Below are 15274 nucleotides of genomic sequence, written 5' to 3' on the forward strand. Positions count from 1 at the left end.
GCTGGACTGGGGATGTTGTAATGTGCTGGTGTGGTACAGGTCAGGAGTAAATTTACTACCACTCTGAAGAAAAGAGGAAGCAAGGGAGGAACTGTACTTCGGAGGTGTTAGAGTCACAATGCCTCCTGAGTAGGGGGCAGTCTATTTACTACCCTTTTGTCCCTATATCACACACCCATGGCCAAATATTTCCCATAGTTACACCCAAGGAAACCTGTTGGAATCTATAGGTTTTCCCAGGAGTAACTGTGGGTAGAACTTGGCCCAGAGCTCCCAGTGTGTGGTGAGACCCGGAGACCCCTTGATGCCAACTGGCAGAGGGCACAGGGAATATGTAGGGTTTTACAGAGATGCCCTTGGTTGGATATACTCATAATAGTTCAACAAACCATGGCGTGTGAGAGCCAGTAGCCCACTGGTCATCATGATCATTGCAAAGTGTGTGTACAGATCATATTTAAGGAGTTATGTATCTCTACTGAAAAGGTAGGTTCTTAAGGCCTTAAAGTTAAGGCAGATCACCAGGAGGTGACATACCTCCTGCCTGAAAGGCATCTATTACCTTGGAAATGTTCCTAGCTCCCTGACTGGTCACTTGTGTATTGTATGCCTCACAATGTGTAGCCCTGTTTGCATACCAAGCCACAGTTAAAGGAAGAGATTATGAAATCTACTAGAAAGGAAGTCTACAAGAAGAAACAAACAGCTGGGGGGTGTCGTGTTTATAAATAAAGACAAAGGCTGGGATTAGTATATCGGGGAAGGGGGAAAAGGGCAAAAAAACCCGCACAGAATCCTTCATCTAGGAGGCAAGCTGACAGTGTGTCTGTCTCATGAAAGGAGGGTCACAGCCAACCTGGGAGTTCATTTTGCCAGGGGATGTTGTGAAGGCCAAAAATATAACTGGGTTCAAAAAAGAATTAGATAAGTTCCTGGCAGATAGGTCCATCGATGGCTATTTGCCAAGATGGTCAGGGATGCATCCCCATGATCTGGGTGTCCCTGAGCTTCTGACTTCCTAAGGCTGGGCCTGCATTATGCTGTAAGAAGTCACAGTTTTACAATAGACATACTGGAACTTGATCAATGAGCAGGTGTTATTTAGGGTGATTTCAGCCTCAAAGATTCTGGTCTGCCAAAAATCAATCAGGCTTTAGGATACAGCTATTAATGCCCACATTTCTTTCCAGTGAAAAGGAAAGAGCCATTTTCAAGTTTAATGGAAGCTGAATCTTTAACAAGATATTACCCAATCTGAGGCTTGGGAATATAAAAAATCAGCACACCCCCTGCTGAGTTAATTAGATACTTTCAAAATGTTGAACTATCAAAAGTCACCTGCCTAATGAGTTTCTCCCTGTGACACCAGCCTCTTTGGGTCTGGGTTCTGATGTAAACTGCCCCAACATTAATGATGTCTGCGCTAGACGCTGAGAGAAAGTGCGCTTCAAAGGCTGCATCAGTGAGAAGGCTCCCGGAAAGATGCAGGGTAGAAAGGTAGCCAAAGATGGACAAGAAGACAATTGAGGCTGCTCTCCTTACAGTTGTAGGCCACATTCTAAGCTAGAAGAAGAGGGAGAATAACAGCTGGGTGGGAAATTAGCCAAACAAAGGCAGTTTCATGGTGCAGTCAACAACACCTGTAGCAATAATAAAATATTCTGTGTCAGAAAATTTGGGATGAGCCGTCAGGTTTTGAAGATATAGGAATCTCTAAATTCTTTATTTATTTATTTATTTTTTATTTTGGAAAAGATTCAGGGAAGTGTTTTCTGACCTCAGCGGTAACTCTGGGTCAAACTTCTAAGTGGGTCACTGTAATTTGCCTCTAGTGCATGTTTGTTCAATAATTTAAAGACTTTTTTGAACGATCCCCACACTACTCCAATGGGGCTACCAGACTGCTCAGTGAAGTCCCATTTCTGCTTCTGTGGAGCCTCTCCTGGAAACTGCCATACAGCCTGAGCCCCAGGACAGTTGCCTTGCTCCAGAGACTTATTCTGGGGGAGCTTTTCTGGTAAACGAAAAGCTAAAGTAAATTTGAATTATCCTGAATGGTATTTTCTCATTTTGCTGAGCAAGGCAGTTCCCCAGCTGCTCCAATGGCAGAATCACCACAGCCTGAGTGAGGTCTTGTGAAGTGTGAAAATCTGTGCTGGCTCACTGTTATCTTCAATATATGGGATGATGGAGTTTTGCCAGTGTTAGGGAAGAAGCTTCTCAGTCCCAAAGAAGTCCCTAAATCATGAGAGATTTGAACAATAGGGCCAGGTGATTCAGTGCAGGGTCAGACCTGGAAGACTAAAGAGTGGGATAATGTGATATCATTAAAGGTGGGGAACCTGTGAGGACTCCAGAAAAGGGAGTGATGAGTGTTCTGATATCCCAAGGATGGGCCCGGTCGAAGAACCTAGATAAACAGCGTTAGGTTGAGCATTTGGAGGGAGCTGATGTGTAGTCGGGGGAAGGGAGGAGAAGGAAGAAGAGGTAGAGCAGGGAAACTTAAAAAGTTCTGAAGGAACATCTGAGCTCCGGTGGGCTTGAATTTCTAAGTCTTCTTGGGTTGTCCTCACCAATAAAAAGGAAGCAACGTGGTTAGTATCATTGTCACTGAATCCAGAGAAAGATGCACATCATTAGTCTTTACCAAATGTCTTTGTCTGTGTGTCTGCCTGGAAAGTGCTCAGTCATGATGGTCAGCAGTAGGTGCCGTATACAGAATTAATAACCATGCCCTTTCTGGATGCAAAGGACCAGCCTTTCTTTAAGTGTCTTTGCTTAGGGACAGATACTCCTTGGCTCCTTTTGGGCGTTGGGGGGGGTGGGGGTGGGGCACAGTGCAAAGATCATTCCCCGTACTATGCCCTGCGTTAAGTGCCAAGCGGAATTGCAGTCTCCATATGCTGGGGAGCATAGGGTCTGCTCCCACGCTAGATACTGATAGTGCCCCAAGTGGGCCCTGGAGTAGAGGAACTATAGCTCCACCTCCTCTCCTTCAAGGTGCTGGCAAATAGTTGGCAGGCGGGACAGAGGGTGGGAGGAGGTGCACAATGGTAGCTCAAATAGGTCAGTAGCCTCGGGGTAAAAGCTATAGCTACTCTATGGTATGATGCTTCCTTTTTAACCCCTAACATGAAGCCGCATACAGTATTAAAGATTGACCTAAACAGGACTCTGAGATGTGATGAGCTATGAGTTCTTAGCTTCTGAAAACCGCACCAAAACGACTGAAAGTACATCTCTGTGTGAGGCTCATTGAGGTGGATTCTGGGTTCTGTGACAAGATGATGTTTTTCGCACCATAACATTAAATTGTAATATGGTAGGCAAACTGTAGCAATGATTATGTAGAGTAATTGTGTTGTTAGACCCTGCTAGCAAAAATAATCATCTTATGCAAAATGTATATGATTAATAAAAGATGAGCATTTTTAATTCAGTTGTCCTTGCCCTTCCTAATCCTACTTACTTTGCTTCACTTTTCAGACAGTGCACTTTTGTAATCATTGTGTTAGTAAATCTGCAACTAGCTGTTGAGCCATTACATCAATATTTGTTTTCCAGTTGGAGGTTTGGCAGATAATCCCCTTTAGAAATGGGTTTCTCAACAGGGTTTATTCATATGTATGTGTGTGTGTGTGTGTGTGTGTGTACACAATTATTATTATTCATATTACTGTAGCACCTAGGACCCCTTGTGCTAGGTTCTGTACAAATATAAAACAAAAAGATGGTCCCTTCCCCAGGGAGCTTCAGTCTAAGGTAACAGATGGAGGCAGCCAGACTGGGGAACACAAGGAGTCACAAGATGAAAGTGGTCTCAGCACATCAGCAGACGAACTGTTAAGTTTTTTGTAGGCATCGTGGCAAAGGAGAGTTTCAAGGAGGGATTTGAAGAAGGATAATGAGGCTTCTTTGTGGATGTTTATGGGGAGCTCCTCCCAAGCATGGGAGAAAGCACAAAGGTTCTTGTTTGAAAATTTAGTCAGTGGGAGATGGAGACTGGCAACATGGGCCAACTGAAAATGAGACTCAACAGCTCTATAGTGAATGAGTGCTGATAGGTAGGGTGGGGATTGATTGAAGGGCCTCGGAAGTGAATACAAGCAATTTGTTTGATGTAATACAGAAGGGGAAGGGGTGCAAAGAGAGGGGTGACATGGTCAAAGCAATAGGCTGGGAACATGATCTTTGTAGCGGCATTCTGAATAGATATAAGCAGGGTACTATTGCATTTGTCAAGGCCAGAGAGAAGAATGTTGTAGTAACCAAGACACGAGATGGTGGGAGCTTTAGCTGAGTGGATTGATAGGAAAGGCCCCATGTTAGTGATATTAAGAATTGGCTAGATTTAGACATAGCTTGGATGTGAGGACCTAGAGAGGAGTCTGAGTTGAAGATGATGCTCAGTAACAGGCTGGATGGCATACGCGCCAACTTTTCCCAGTGCTGGTGGGTGCTCGCCCCCGGCCCTGCCCCGCCCCCGGCCCTGCCCCACCCCCTCCTGCCCCAACTCTGCCCTCTCCCTTTCCCTATTAGACTCCTTCCCCAAATCCCTGCCCCGGACCCGCCTCTTCCCACAGCGTGCTGCGTTCCCCATCCTTCCCAGCATATGCCACCCAAAACAGCTGTTGGCGGCGGTGGCAAGTGCTGGGACCTAGGGGGAGAAGTGGGGATGAGGCGCACTCAGGGGAGGAGGTAGAGCGGAGGTAAGCTGGGGTAGGGGGGCGGGGAGCTGCCGGTGGGTGCAGAGCACCCACCAATTTTTCCCCGTGGGTGCTCCAGCCCCAGAGCACCCATGGAGTTGGTGCTTATGCTGGATGGTGGTCTGATAGAGAAAGGAGCAGCAGGGAGAGCATGGGGGGAGATTAGCCATCAGCTCAAGCTCAGAATGACTAAAGAGAGACCCTAGACATCCACGGGGAGATGTCAGAGAGACAGGCTGAGATTTTAGTTTGGACAAAAGGAGACAAGTCTGGAGTAGAGAAGTAGACCTGAGGGTTCGTCAGCGTAAGGATGGTAGTTGAATTTGTGTTTGTGGATGAGATTACCCAGAGAGAGGCTGTAAAGGGAGAAGAGAAGGACCAAGGACAGAGCCCTATGGAACCCCACAGAAAGTTGGAGGACGGATGAAGAGGATCCTTTGACGGAGCAATTGGAGAGATAGGAAGAGAACCAAAAGAGGACAAAATCATGGAAGCCAAGGAAGGATGAGACTTCAAGAAGAGCATGGTCAGTGGGGTCAAAGGTGGCAGACAAGTCAAAGAAAAGTAGGACAGGGTACTGGTTCTGAGCTTTAGCTAGGAAAAGGTTATTGGCTACTTTGGCAAAAGCAGACTACAAGGGGAACAAACCAGGTTGGAACTGTATCGCTTTCTCATTGCAGATGTCTTGTCATTTTACAAAAATTCTGTTTTGAAAATCAATGTTCCCCATGGGCTAAAGAGACTAAATAAGAAACAAGAAAGTGACCTACTGACATTAAGCAGAAAATAAATTTTTGCTCGTCAGCTTTCCATGGCACTAATCCATAACCCATTGCAATCAATGGAAAGATTCCTATTGAATTCCATGGGCTTTGGATCAGGCCTCATTCCTAGTCTTGTATTACAGGAGGATAATGATGCTAGATTTTCGTTAAATATCCTTTCAGTATCATCAGTGGTCCATGTAGGCATTCTGTTTGCCTTTAAAATATTGCCACCATGTGTTATGGTAAATAGATACTTTTTGGAGTCCTGATCATGTTGTCCTTACCCACTGAAATCAGTGGTAGTTTTGCTCAAGTATTTCACTTGCGTTAAGACTGTAGGATTGAGCCATATAATAGGCTAGCTACTTAATGAAATAGGGACTCTCCAGTGTTCGTTATATGAAAAGCCACCATCTGATAATAGTTACTAGACTGTGGTTTCTAATATACCACAATTTTTCCCAGTACGTAGAAAAGGAAATAACCCAGGCACTTAGAATATGACTGTGATAAATGCTGGCAGCTGCTGACTTCTCAACTATTTACAGTAAGCCAGTGATGAGCTGCCAAAATCTTAACAACGGGTTCCCTCCTCACTCCACGAGGGGGTCGTTGCCCACCCCCGCCCCCCGGGACTCCTGCCCCATCCAACCCCCCCGCGTTCCTTGACGCCCCTCCCAGGATCCTTGCCCCATCCACCCCCCTCCCCTGTCCCCTGACGACCCCCAGAACCGGGCAGGAGGGTCTCGTGGGCCACCATAGTGCCCACCCCGCCCCTAAGAGCCAGAGGCACCTGCTGGGGGGTGAGGTGGGGAGTCCCGGTGGTGCTTACCTGGGGCAGCTCCCAGGAAGCATCCGGCAGGTCCCTCTGGCTCCTAGGGGTGGGGGAGCGTAGCTAGGGGGGGAGCAGGGGGAGCGGCCGTTCCCCCCACTGATCACATCAAAAGGCACCTTAGGCGCCGACTCCCTGGGTTCTCCGGGGCTGGAGCACCCAGGGGGAAAATTTGGTGGGTGCAGAGCACCCACTGGCAGCTCCCCGCCCCACACCCGGCCCCAGCTCACCTCCGCTCCACCTCCGCCTCCTCCCCTGAACGCGCCGCCCCTTTCTGCTTCTACGTGCCCCCCCCCCCCGCCCGAGCTCACCTCCGCTCTGCCTCCCTGGGCCTGAGCAGGAAGCCACGGCTTGTTTCTCAGCCAGCCCCGAACAGCTGATTTGCGGGAAGCTGGGGGTGGGGGAGAAGCAGAGCGGGATGGCGCGTTCAGGGGAGGAGGCAGAGTGGAGGTGAGGTGAGCTGGGGCTGGGGGTGGGGCGGGGAGCTGCCGGTGGGTGCTCTGCACCCACCAAATTTTCCCCTTGGGTGCTCCAGGGCTGGAGCACTCGTGGAGTCGGCGCCTAAGGCGCCACTTTTGGCCGGTTAAATTTAGAAGCCCTTTTAGAACCGGTTGTCCCTCACGGGACAGCCGGTTCCAAAAGGGCTTCTAAATTTAACAACCGGTTCCAGTGAACCGGTGCGAACCGGCTCCAGCTCACCCCTGCAGTAAGCTATAAGAACTAAGTATGAAAAACAATAATTGTCCTATTACTTCTAAGATGTAACAGAGCAGGCATTGTATGTTATTCAATGCTAATGGCTAGCGTACCCCTTAGGCTGGGGTTCCCAAAGGAGCCCACGGGATTTGGGTAGTCAACTTCCATTGAATTTCAATGGGATTTGCGTGCCTAACTCCCGTAAATTCTTTTGAAAAATCACACTCTTAATGATGCAGGACATGGTGCTTATCACAGTGTGCAGGGAGCTATGCATTTAAACCCCTTGTCCTCTTTGATTGTTAAACTAAATTGTGGTTGGTTTTTGTTTTTGTTTTTCGAACCAAGTGATATTTAATCAACGTGCAATGGGCCTAATCCTGGTTCCATTGATGTCTGTGGCAAAACCCATGTGACTTCAACAGAACTGAATTTGGCCCATTAACTGTTGCAGTAAATGTAATCTAAGGGCTAAATTCTGTCCTCGATGTGCTCTCCCAAGCCCCATTGATCTCAATGAGAGTTGTATGCATTGATTGAGGGCAAGGTAAGGGCTGGAGCAAGTCACTTTTTTAACTTGTCCCACTGAAAGTTCACTTCCCTAATGGCACATCAGGGCCCCTGGAAACTATCATTATAATTAGTGATGTATACTAAGAATTATATGGAGCCACATATATGGTGTCTTCCATAGCACAGAATAAGATACTTGCCTTGAATATAAGTCCTTGATAAGTCCAGATAAGTCCAGATAAGTCCTTGCCTTGAAGAGCTGATGGTGGAACCAATAGAACCCAGTTCAGAAAAGGAAAGAAGTGGGTGTAGAAGTCATTGGTAAGGAAACTCATATAGAAAAGGAAACCCACATGGAAGACCTGGGTTTAAAAGAGGGATGTGGAGGAGAAGCAAGGAAGCACTTGGCAGATGAGAAGTGGAGAGATTTTGTTTTCCAAGCATAGCCTCTGATCCTGTGTCTATGCAGAGCCCCACTGAAGACAATGAGATGCTGTGTGGATGCAAGTGTCGAGTCATCTGAGGCTCATTGTAAGCCCAGGACCGGTAGTGGGCAACAAGAAAGAAGGCACAGAGCTGAGAAGAGAAGGAGGAGGAGAAGTAGGAGAAAATGGAAGGGAAGATGAAAGCAGAGTACTGATTGTGTAGGACTTGACACGTAAGTGTGGTTAATTGGAGTTTTAAGCAGTAAAGAGAGGAAAAGGTGAGGAGTGACACAGTCTGAACAATGGGGAAGGAAGATGATTATGTTAGGGATAATGTAAATGGGGTGGATCATCGAGGGCTGGCTGAAAATTTTCTGTTGAAAATGTTTTCCAGTGGAAAAAAATAGGTTTTCAACAACAACAACAACAAAAGTTCTTTAATGAAAAGGGTTCACTTTCCACAGAAAACAAACAAAAAAAAATTTGGTCAATAATCCAGTGCCTGGGGGAAAAAAAATTTGGTCTGAAAACTAAAATTATTTCTATTTAGAAATGTCTCTGCAGTGCCTCATGGGCGTTATAGTGGGGATGCCTCATGGTCCCCTTCTCTGTAGGTTGGGCTCCCCAGCCAAACTTTATCTCCCATGATGCCATCGCCAAAAGGGGAGACGGTGGCACATCACAGGACATCTAGGTTGATCAGGGAGCCTGGCCTATAGAGGAGAATGGGCACATGGGGCAACCAACTACAAGTCTCATGAGGCACTGTGGTAGCATATCCAAACTGAAATATTTTAGGTTTTGATTTTTCATTGACAAGTCCACATTTTCATGCCGGGGGGGGGGAAAAATCCAATTTTTTTGAACCAGCTCTGGGATCATCCTGTACTTGTTCAGACAACTAATAAAATCCTTAGAAGATACAGGAATGCTTTTGTAACAAAGTTCTGGGGATTGTAGTGTTTTCTAAGGTTTTACAATTGGCACTAATATGTCGTGTCTGTGAAACAAAGGCTTGTCTAGGGGAATAAAATGAGGAATGCAATAAAAATAGTCATTCTTTGCTATTGTTCTATTTTAATATATCTGCTAGAGTTTTAAGATGATGATCTTAGAGGAAATAGAAATTAAAACACCCAGTGTACCAATATTTTTGCATGTAAATGTCTTGTCTACAATTGTACTCTGATTCAATCTTTAAAATGGATTTCTGTTTATGAGATGCTTAAAGTCATGTAATGCTACATTAACCAAATAACAAATTGATATCTGTTCACTGCACAAACAATGACATATTCCACACAAGTCCAAACCCCATGTAGGAAATGCAACTGACGATCTGGTTGCAAACTAACTAAGGGTTTCTTTAATGGGCCTTAAATGAAGACTGTATTGCTGAAGGTTTGGAAACTAAGTTGAGGGGGGTAAGCATCCTAAAAATCAGATGCTTATTGAACTACAGTACTTACTTAGCACTTCATTACCACAGTGGTAAGTACAGATAGTGCAAATAATGATATCTGTTGGAAATTTTTTAAGCTGTATAGGAAATACCTAAGGAAAACCACACATAACTGGGTAATATTATCTAGATACGTACAAAAGTTGGAAACTTTGTAAGGGCACATCTACAGCTCCAAAAAGTCTATTTAATAAAAAAAAAAGGGGTGGGAGGGGGGAGAGTATCATCCGATGATACAAAAGACATAGGCAGTGTTAAGAAAAACATAACCTTTGGCACATCTGGAATCAGTAGGTTATCAGTGAGGGTGCAATTTACCCCTGTGAAGAGAGTCAGCACAAGTCTAATGCACCACATAGATCCCCGTTATGCTCTTATTTGAGGATCTTAGTGTTGCACTGGCCCTAGGCATATGGGTGAATCTCACCCTAAATTTTACATCAAAACTCAAGATATGTGCTTACAACAGGAGATCACTCCAAAGTAGCCACTTGGGAATGTGTCTGTATTCGATGCATACATTTATATGTGGTTATCTGAACTTCTTTAAGACTCCTGTTGTTGGATATTGAACAAAAGCAATATTTTTTATGAACATAGGCTGGCATTTTAAGTTGGTAGGAAAATCAGAAAACAGTCAAATTTTGGGTCATGCTTTTTATGAATGTATCACTTATAAAGGGTTAAAAGATGTTTTCAAGGACGTAAAAGGTTGTTACAAGGAGGAGGGCGACAAATTGTTTTTCTTAACCTCTGAGGATAGGACAAGAAACAATGAGCTTAAATGGCGGCAAGGGCGGTTTAGGCTGGACATTAGAAAAAACTTCCTAACTGTCAGGGTGGGTAAGTGCTGGAATAAATTGCCTAGGGAGGTTGTGGAATCTCCATCCTTGGAGATTTTTAAGAGCTAGTTAGACAAACACCTGTCAGGGGTGGTCTGTATAATACTTAGCCCTGCCATGAGTGCAGGGGACTGGACTAGATGACCTCTCGAGGTCCCTTCTAGTCCTATGAGTCTATGTTGGACTCTATACCAATTAACTATTAAAACAGATCATTTTGTTGCTTATAACTGTGTATAACATTTTCTGTTCATGTGTTTATTTGCATACTAGTTATGTCTGTAACGTGCTTATAACATGCTTTATTAACCCTTTGTAAATGGAATCTTAATGTAAAGCATGACAGTGTTCTGTGTGGTTTCAGATTTTGTTGCAAACCCATCAGGCAGCTCCACTAGAGTTACCTTTTGCCACTCAGCACAGCTTTGTTTTTCCTTTGGTCCAGTAATACTGAGGAAGGTAATTAATTACCAGTGGAGCTAATAGACAATGCAAGTGTTTCATCACTCAGAATAAATTATCATGGTAGTAAGTAAATACCTGGTGTAATGTATTCTGAGATTCATGTAAATTATGTGTATGCTACAATGTGGTTTTTCCTGTGGGTTTACTTCTTAACGTACTTCACAATTTGATAGAGAGTGAGTCACAGAAAAGGAATTGGGTGAGCTCTTGGGGTTCTTTTCAGTGATGTGAGATTTGATCCAATACTGCAAGACACAAATCATGACAATGTGTATTGGAAACTTAGAATGCTTATCAAAAGTCATTGGCCATGGTTCACCAAAAGTATGCCATGAAAGTTTTCGTACAACAGCCAAGTTTAATTATCAGACATATGTCCTCTTAATTAAATGTCAGTGCCAGCAAACTTTGTATAACTAATCCATGGTTAGGTCATTCCCCAAAGAAGCTACTTCAAGTACAGTAAATGTGTGATGTGTGAACAGAAAGCTGAAGGGTGTTTTTAGTTATCCCATTAAGACAAGTTATTTAACATAACTAGGCTGTGAATTGAGCATTGTATGAAAACAGAGATAATTTATTCCTTTTGTTATAAAAGCAACGGCTTCTAGAAAAGAGAAAAGCTTTAGATATGCCTGATTTTTCTCTATATTGGTGGGGAAAATTTGCTTTGGCTTCTTTCATCCCTTTTTTCCCCTCCTGATATTGGTAGGGATAAACTGCATAGTAGCTGGGAATGAGGCATTCTAACTTATGACTCAACATTCTACAGTCTTGCTGAGAACAATGACTTTTCATGACATCATTAACAAAAATGACCCTGACCTGGAAAGTTAAAAAGGCAGCAAAGAAAACGGACGACGGACTCGCCTCCTCTTTCCATCTTTTGTTGCAGCCTTTGTTGCCTCGAGGCATTTATGCGGCCGTACAGTGTCCTCAGCATTTCAAGGACAAATCTCAGCTCTGAACTTTTGTTATCATTTTCGTTTGTTCTGAATGTCTTTATTATACTGAACTCAAGAGCTGGCATTGGTTTCTTTTTAATGGTGTCTTTGGTTTAGGCATTAAACTGCATCAAAATAAACCTCTGCTCTAGTCAAAACAAAGTATTTTTTTTTTACCTCTAAACTCTTTCCTTCCTCCCTGCCCCCAATACCATTGGAAGAGGTTATGGTAACAAAGCTTCCTGCTTTGGAAGATGTAAGAAGGCAATGTGAACATTTTATTGAGCTTTTCAATGAGTCGTTGGCAAGCTTGTTTGGATAAAACAAAAACTAATGTGAACCTTCACCCAAAAAACAAAGAATCAAGTTTTTTGGGGGGATTTGGAAAACTTTCTAGAATTATTTTTAACATCCATCCTGCCCCCAGCACCCATTGAATTTCAATCCAATGGAATGGAAACAAAAATATCTGAATAATGCATTCCATAGGGCATCTTGGAACAAGAATGATACTGCAAGTTGTATGTAAAATCTTCTTGTGACACTGTTTGCCAGAAGCTGGGAATGAGCGACAAGGAATGGATCACTTGATGATTACCTGTTCTGTTCATTTCCTCTGAAGCACCTGGCATTGGCCACTGTTGGACGACAGGATACTGGACTAGATGGACCTTTGGTCTGACCCAGTATGGCTGTTCTTATGTTCACTTTCAGCTCACTTTTTCAGACTTCACAGGTGAGATCTATAGCAGGTATAAATCAAACAGTTTCATTGATTTCAATGGAGCGATGGTGGGATAGCAGCTGAGAATCTGGCCCAAGAGTTTCAGTACGGTCTGTCTATCTTAGGCACTTCTTAGAGCTATTCCATGGGAAATTCTGATATTTTGACATTTCCGTTTATCCTGAATTGAAACAAAAAGTCCATTTCAAAATTTCTTGCAAAACAAAATTGTTTCAGAAATATTGAAGTGACCTTATTGAAAAATTGAATTTTGATTAGTTTTAAGTGCTTTGTATCTATATAGTATAATCTAAAAATCAAAACAATAAAGTCAAAATGAAGTTCTTTGACCATATCAAAACAAAGTGCTTAAATAATTTTTTGTCAAAATTTCTGACACAATTGATGCATTCCTGGGAAACCTTTTAATTATGTTGAATCAACACTTTCTGATATAAAACTGTTCCATGGGGAAATGTTCCACCAGCTCTGCTACATGTATACCTTACCCAGCCCCCATCACAGTTACATCTGAGCACCTTATAATCTTATGTATTCTCATAGCATCCCTGTGAGGTAGGACAGTTCTATTATCCCTATTTTACAGATGCGGAATTGAGGCACAGAGAGACTGAATGATTTGCCCAACGGCACATAGAAATGTGTGATGAAGCAGGAAGTTGAAACCACATCCCAGGCTAACACCCTTTCCCCTGGACTATTTTTCCTTTCTGTATTAGATGTGAGCCAGCAATAAAACACTGGATCTTGACCTCCCTCCCACCAAACTGGAAGGTATTTCAGACTGGGCTCAAGATTTTTGTCCATAAGCGCAAACCGTTATTGTTATTGGGATACACCATGAGAAGCCATTTGGAGTTGCACATGCTCAGGCTGGCATTTGGCTTATTATTTAGTCGTCATTTTGTTTTTCCGTATTTCTGGCTTAACCAGATACACTGTTTTCACTTCTTCCTGTGACAAGACAGTTGGCTCCTTCACCAGACAGGTGATCATGGAAGGCAGCTGTTGGAAATCATAGTGCTAGGTGTTAGGCACATTTCTGTTACTGGTTCAGGTAATGAATTCAGAGTGAGTTTTCCCCCAGGTGGATGCAATTTCATCACATTACAAGAAGGACAAAATACTTTCAAGGGAATTTTTGTAATAAAAGATCAGAAGGAATCCAACACTCTGCCATAGAAGGATTAGTTTTGTTTACATTCTTCCAGTTCTTTAATTTTTGTAGAATTTCCCTCAGCAAGAATATCCCACAGGTTAAGGATAAAGGAAGACTCTGTAGGGCTCAAGAGGCCACCAAAGGATTTACCGATTTATTAGCTGTTCTTAAAACATGTGGTATTAATGACACATGTATTTGGGGTATAGATATTTATTCAAAACTTTCTTTTTGGTTTCAGAAGCAATAGAAAAAAGGAATGGTAATTTATGGAATTTTGTTTCTCTTTCTTTGGTGAATAAATTTTGCATATAAAAGTGATGCACAGATAAAGACTGCTGATTTGCAGTTTTGGACATTGTTAATGAAAGCTGTTGATTTGAGCCCTATTATAACACAGACCCCGTCCCTTAAGCTTTTCTGTTAATACGAACTGCGCCATGATTTAAGGCTCTTGATCACTAGTCATCATAGTTCCTGTCACACACACTAATCTCCATGGACTGAAATATGTTCGGAATACCAAGTGTCTGTACATCAGAGTAATCTTAAGTTTCTCTCTCATAATGAACAGAAATTGAATCAATCTCTTCTGGGATTTACTCCAAGAGTAGATGTTAAAGCAGAAATTTAACACATATACAAAATGCACACTCCTGGAGCAAGTAGAACTTTAATTAATATTCCTAGCATTTCCCTCTCCTCCCTAAAAGGACTCTTGTTAGCTCATAAATTATACCGGATTCTGGTGTTTGATAGTTTTTTAAATGTTTTCTTTGCTATCAGGTATTGTAGAAACCCAACATGATTCAGTTACTTCATATAGCTTCTTCTGGCCACCAAGCATCAAATTCAGAATTTTAATTCTGAAAGTAGTAAATTTCATGGTGGTTGTAAATATGGGACAAGAGGAGAAGATGCTTATTGGAATGGTTGACCAAAGTCCTCTGTCACAAGTCCGAGAACTCCTTAAGCGCGGACTATTGATAAACTTAGGCATGAATTATATCCATGTTGGAGAAAGAACTTACAAGGCCTTTCTGGAGAAGCAGAAAAGAAAGAAAATGATTAAAGAAGGAGATCAAGGAGGAAAAAATATTTTAACACTGCAGCCCAGATACTCAAAGGTATCTAATGGACTGTTGCCACATACGTCTATAGAGCTCCTTTCAAACAAGGATCTAAGAGTACTTCAAACATTCGTTAATTGAAGATTCATGACACTTCTGTGAGGTAGTTGTTGTTCTTCCTATTTTTAGATCTCAGTGGGAAATAGGTTTCCTATCTCACAAAAAATTGAGACTTCAAAAATATTTCCTGTTCAACATTGAGACAAAACTGAGACTTTTGAAAATTTTCGTGAAAAAACATGAGAGAGAGAGAGAGTAACCCCAGAATACCTAATTCAGAGCAGGGGCTTGACTCTACGTCTCCCACATCCTGGATGAGTGGCCTAACCATTGCTTATTCTGGGGTCAGTTTTCTCTCTCAATTATTTTGAAAGGTCTCGCTTTCATTGTGCATTGGATGAAAACAATTTTTGAAACCTCAGTTTTTCACAAAACAGACATTTGTTTTCTGACCGACCGTAATTTAGAGATTTAGCCTAAGGCCAGACAAGAGTGGTACTTACCTAAATGACTGACTGACCAATTAATTCAAAATGGTCGAATCCATATTGATCACATATAGAAGCATTGGTACAGGGTTATTACTGG

Source organism: Eretmochelys imbricata, chromosome 15 (genome assembly GCF_965152235.1).
Source record: "Eretmochelys imbricata isolate rEreImb1 chromosome 15, rEreImb1.hap1, whole genome shotgun sequence".
NCBI lineage: Eukaryota > Metazoa > Chordata > Testudines > Cheloniidae > Eretmochelys > Eretmochelys imbricata.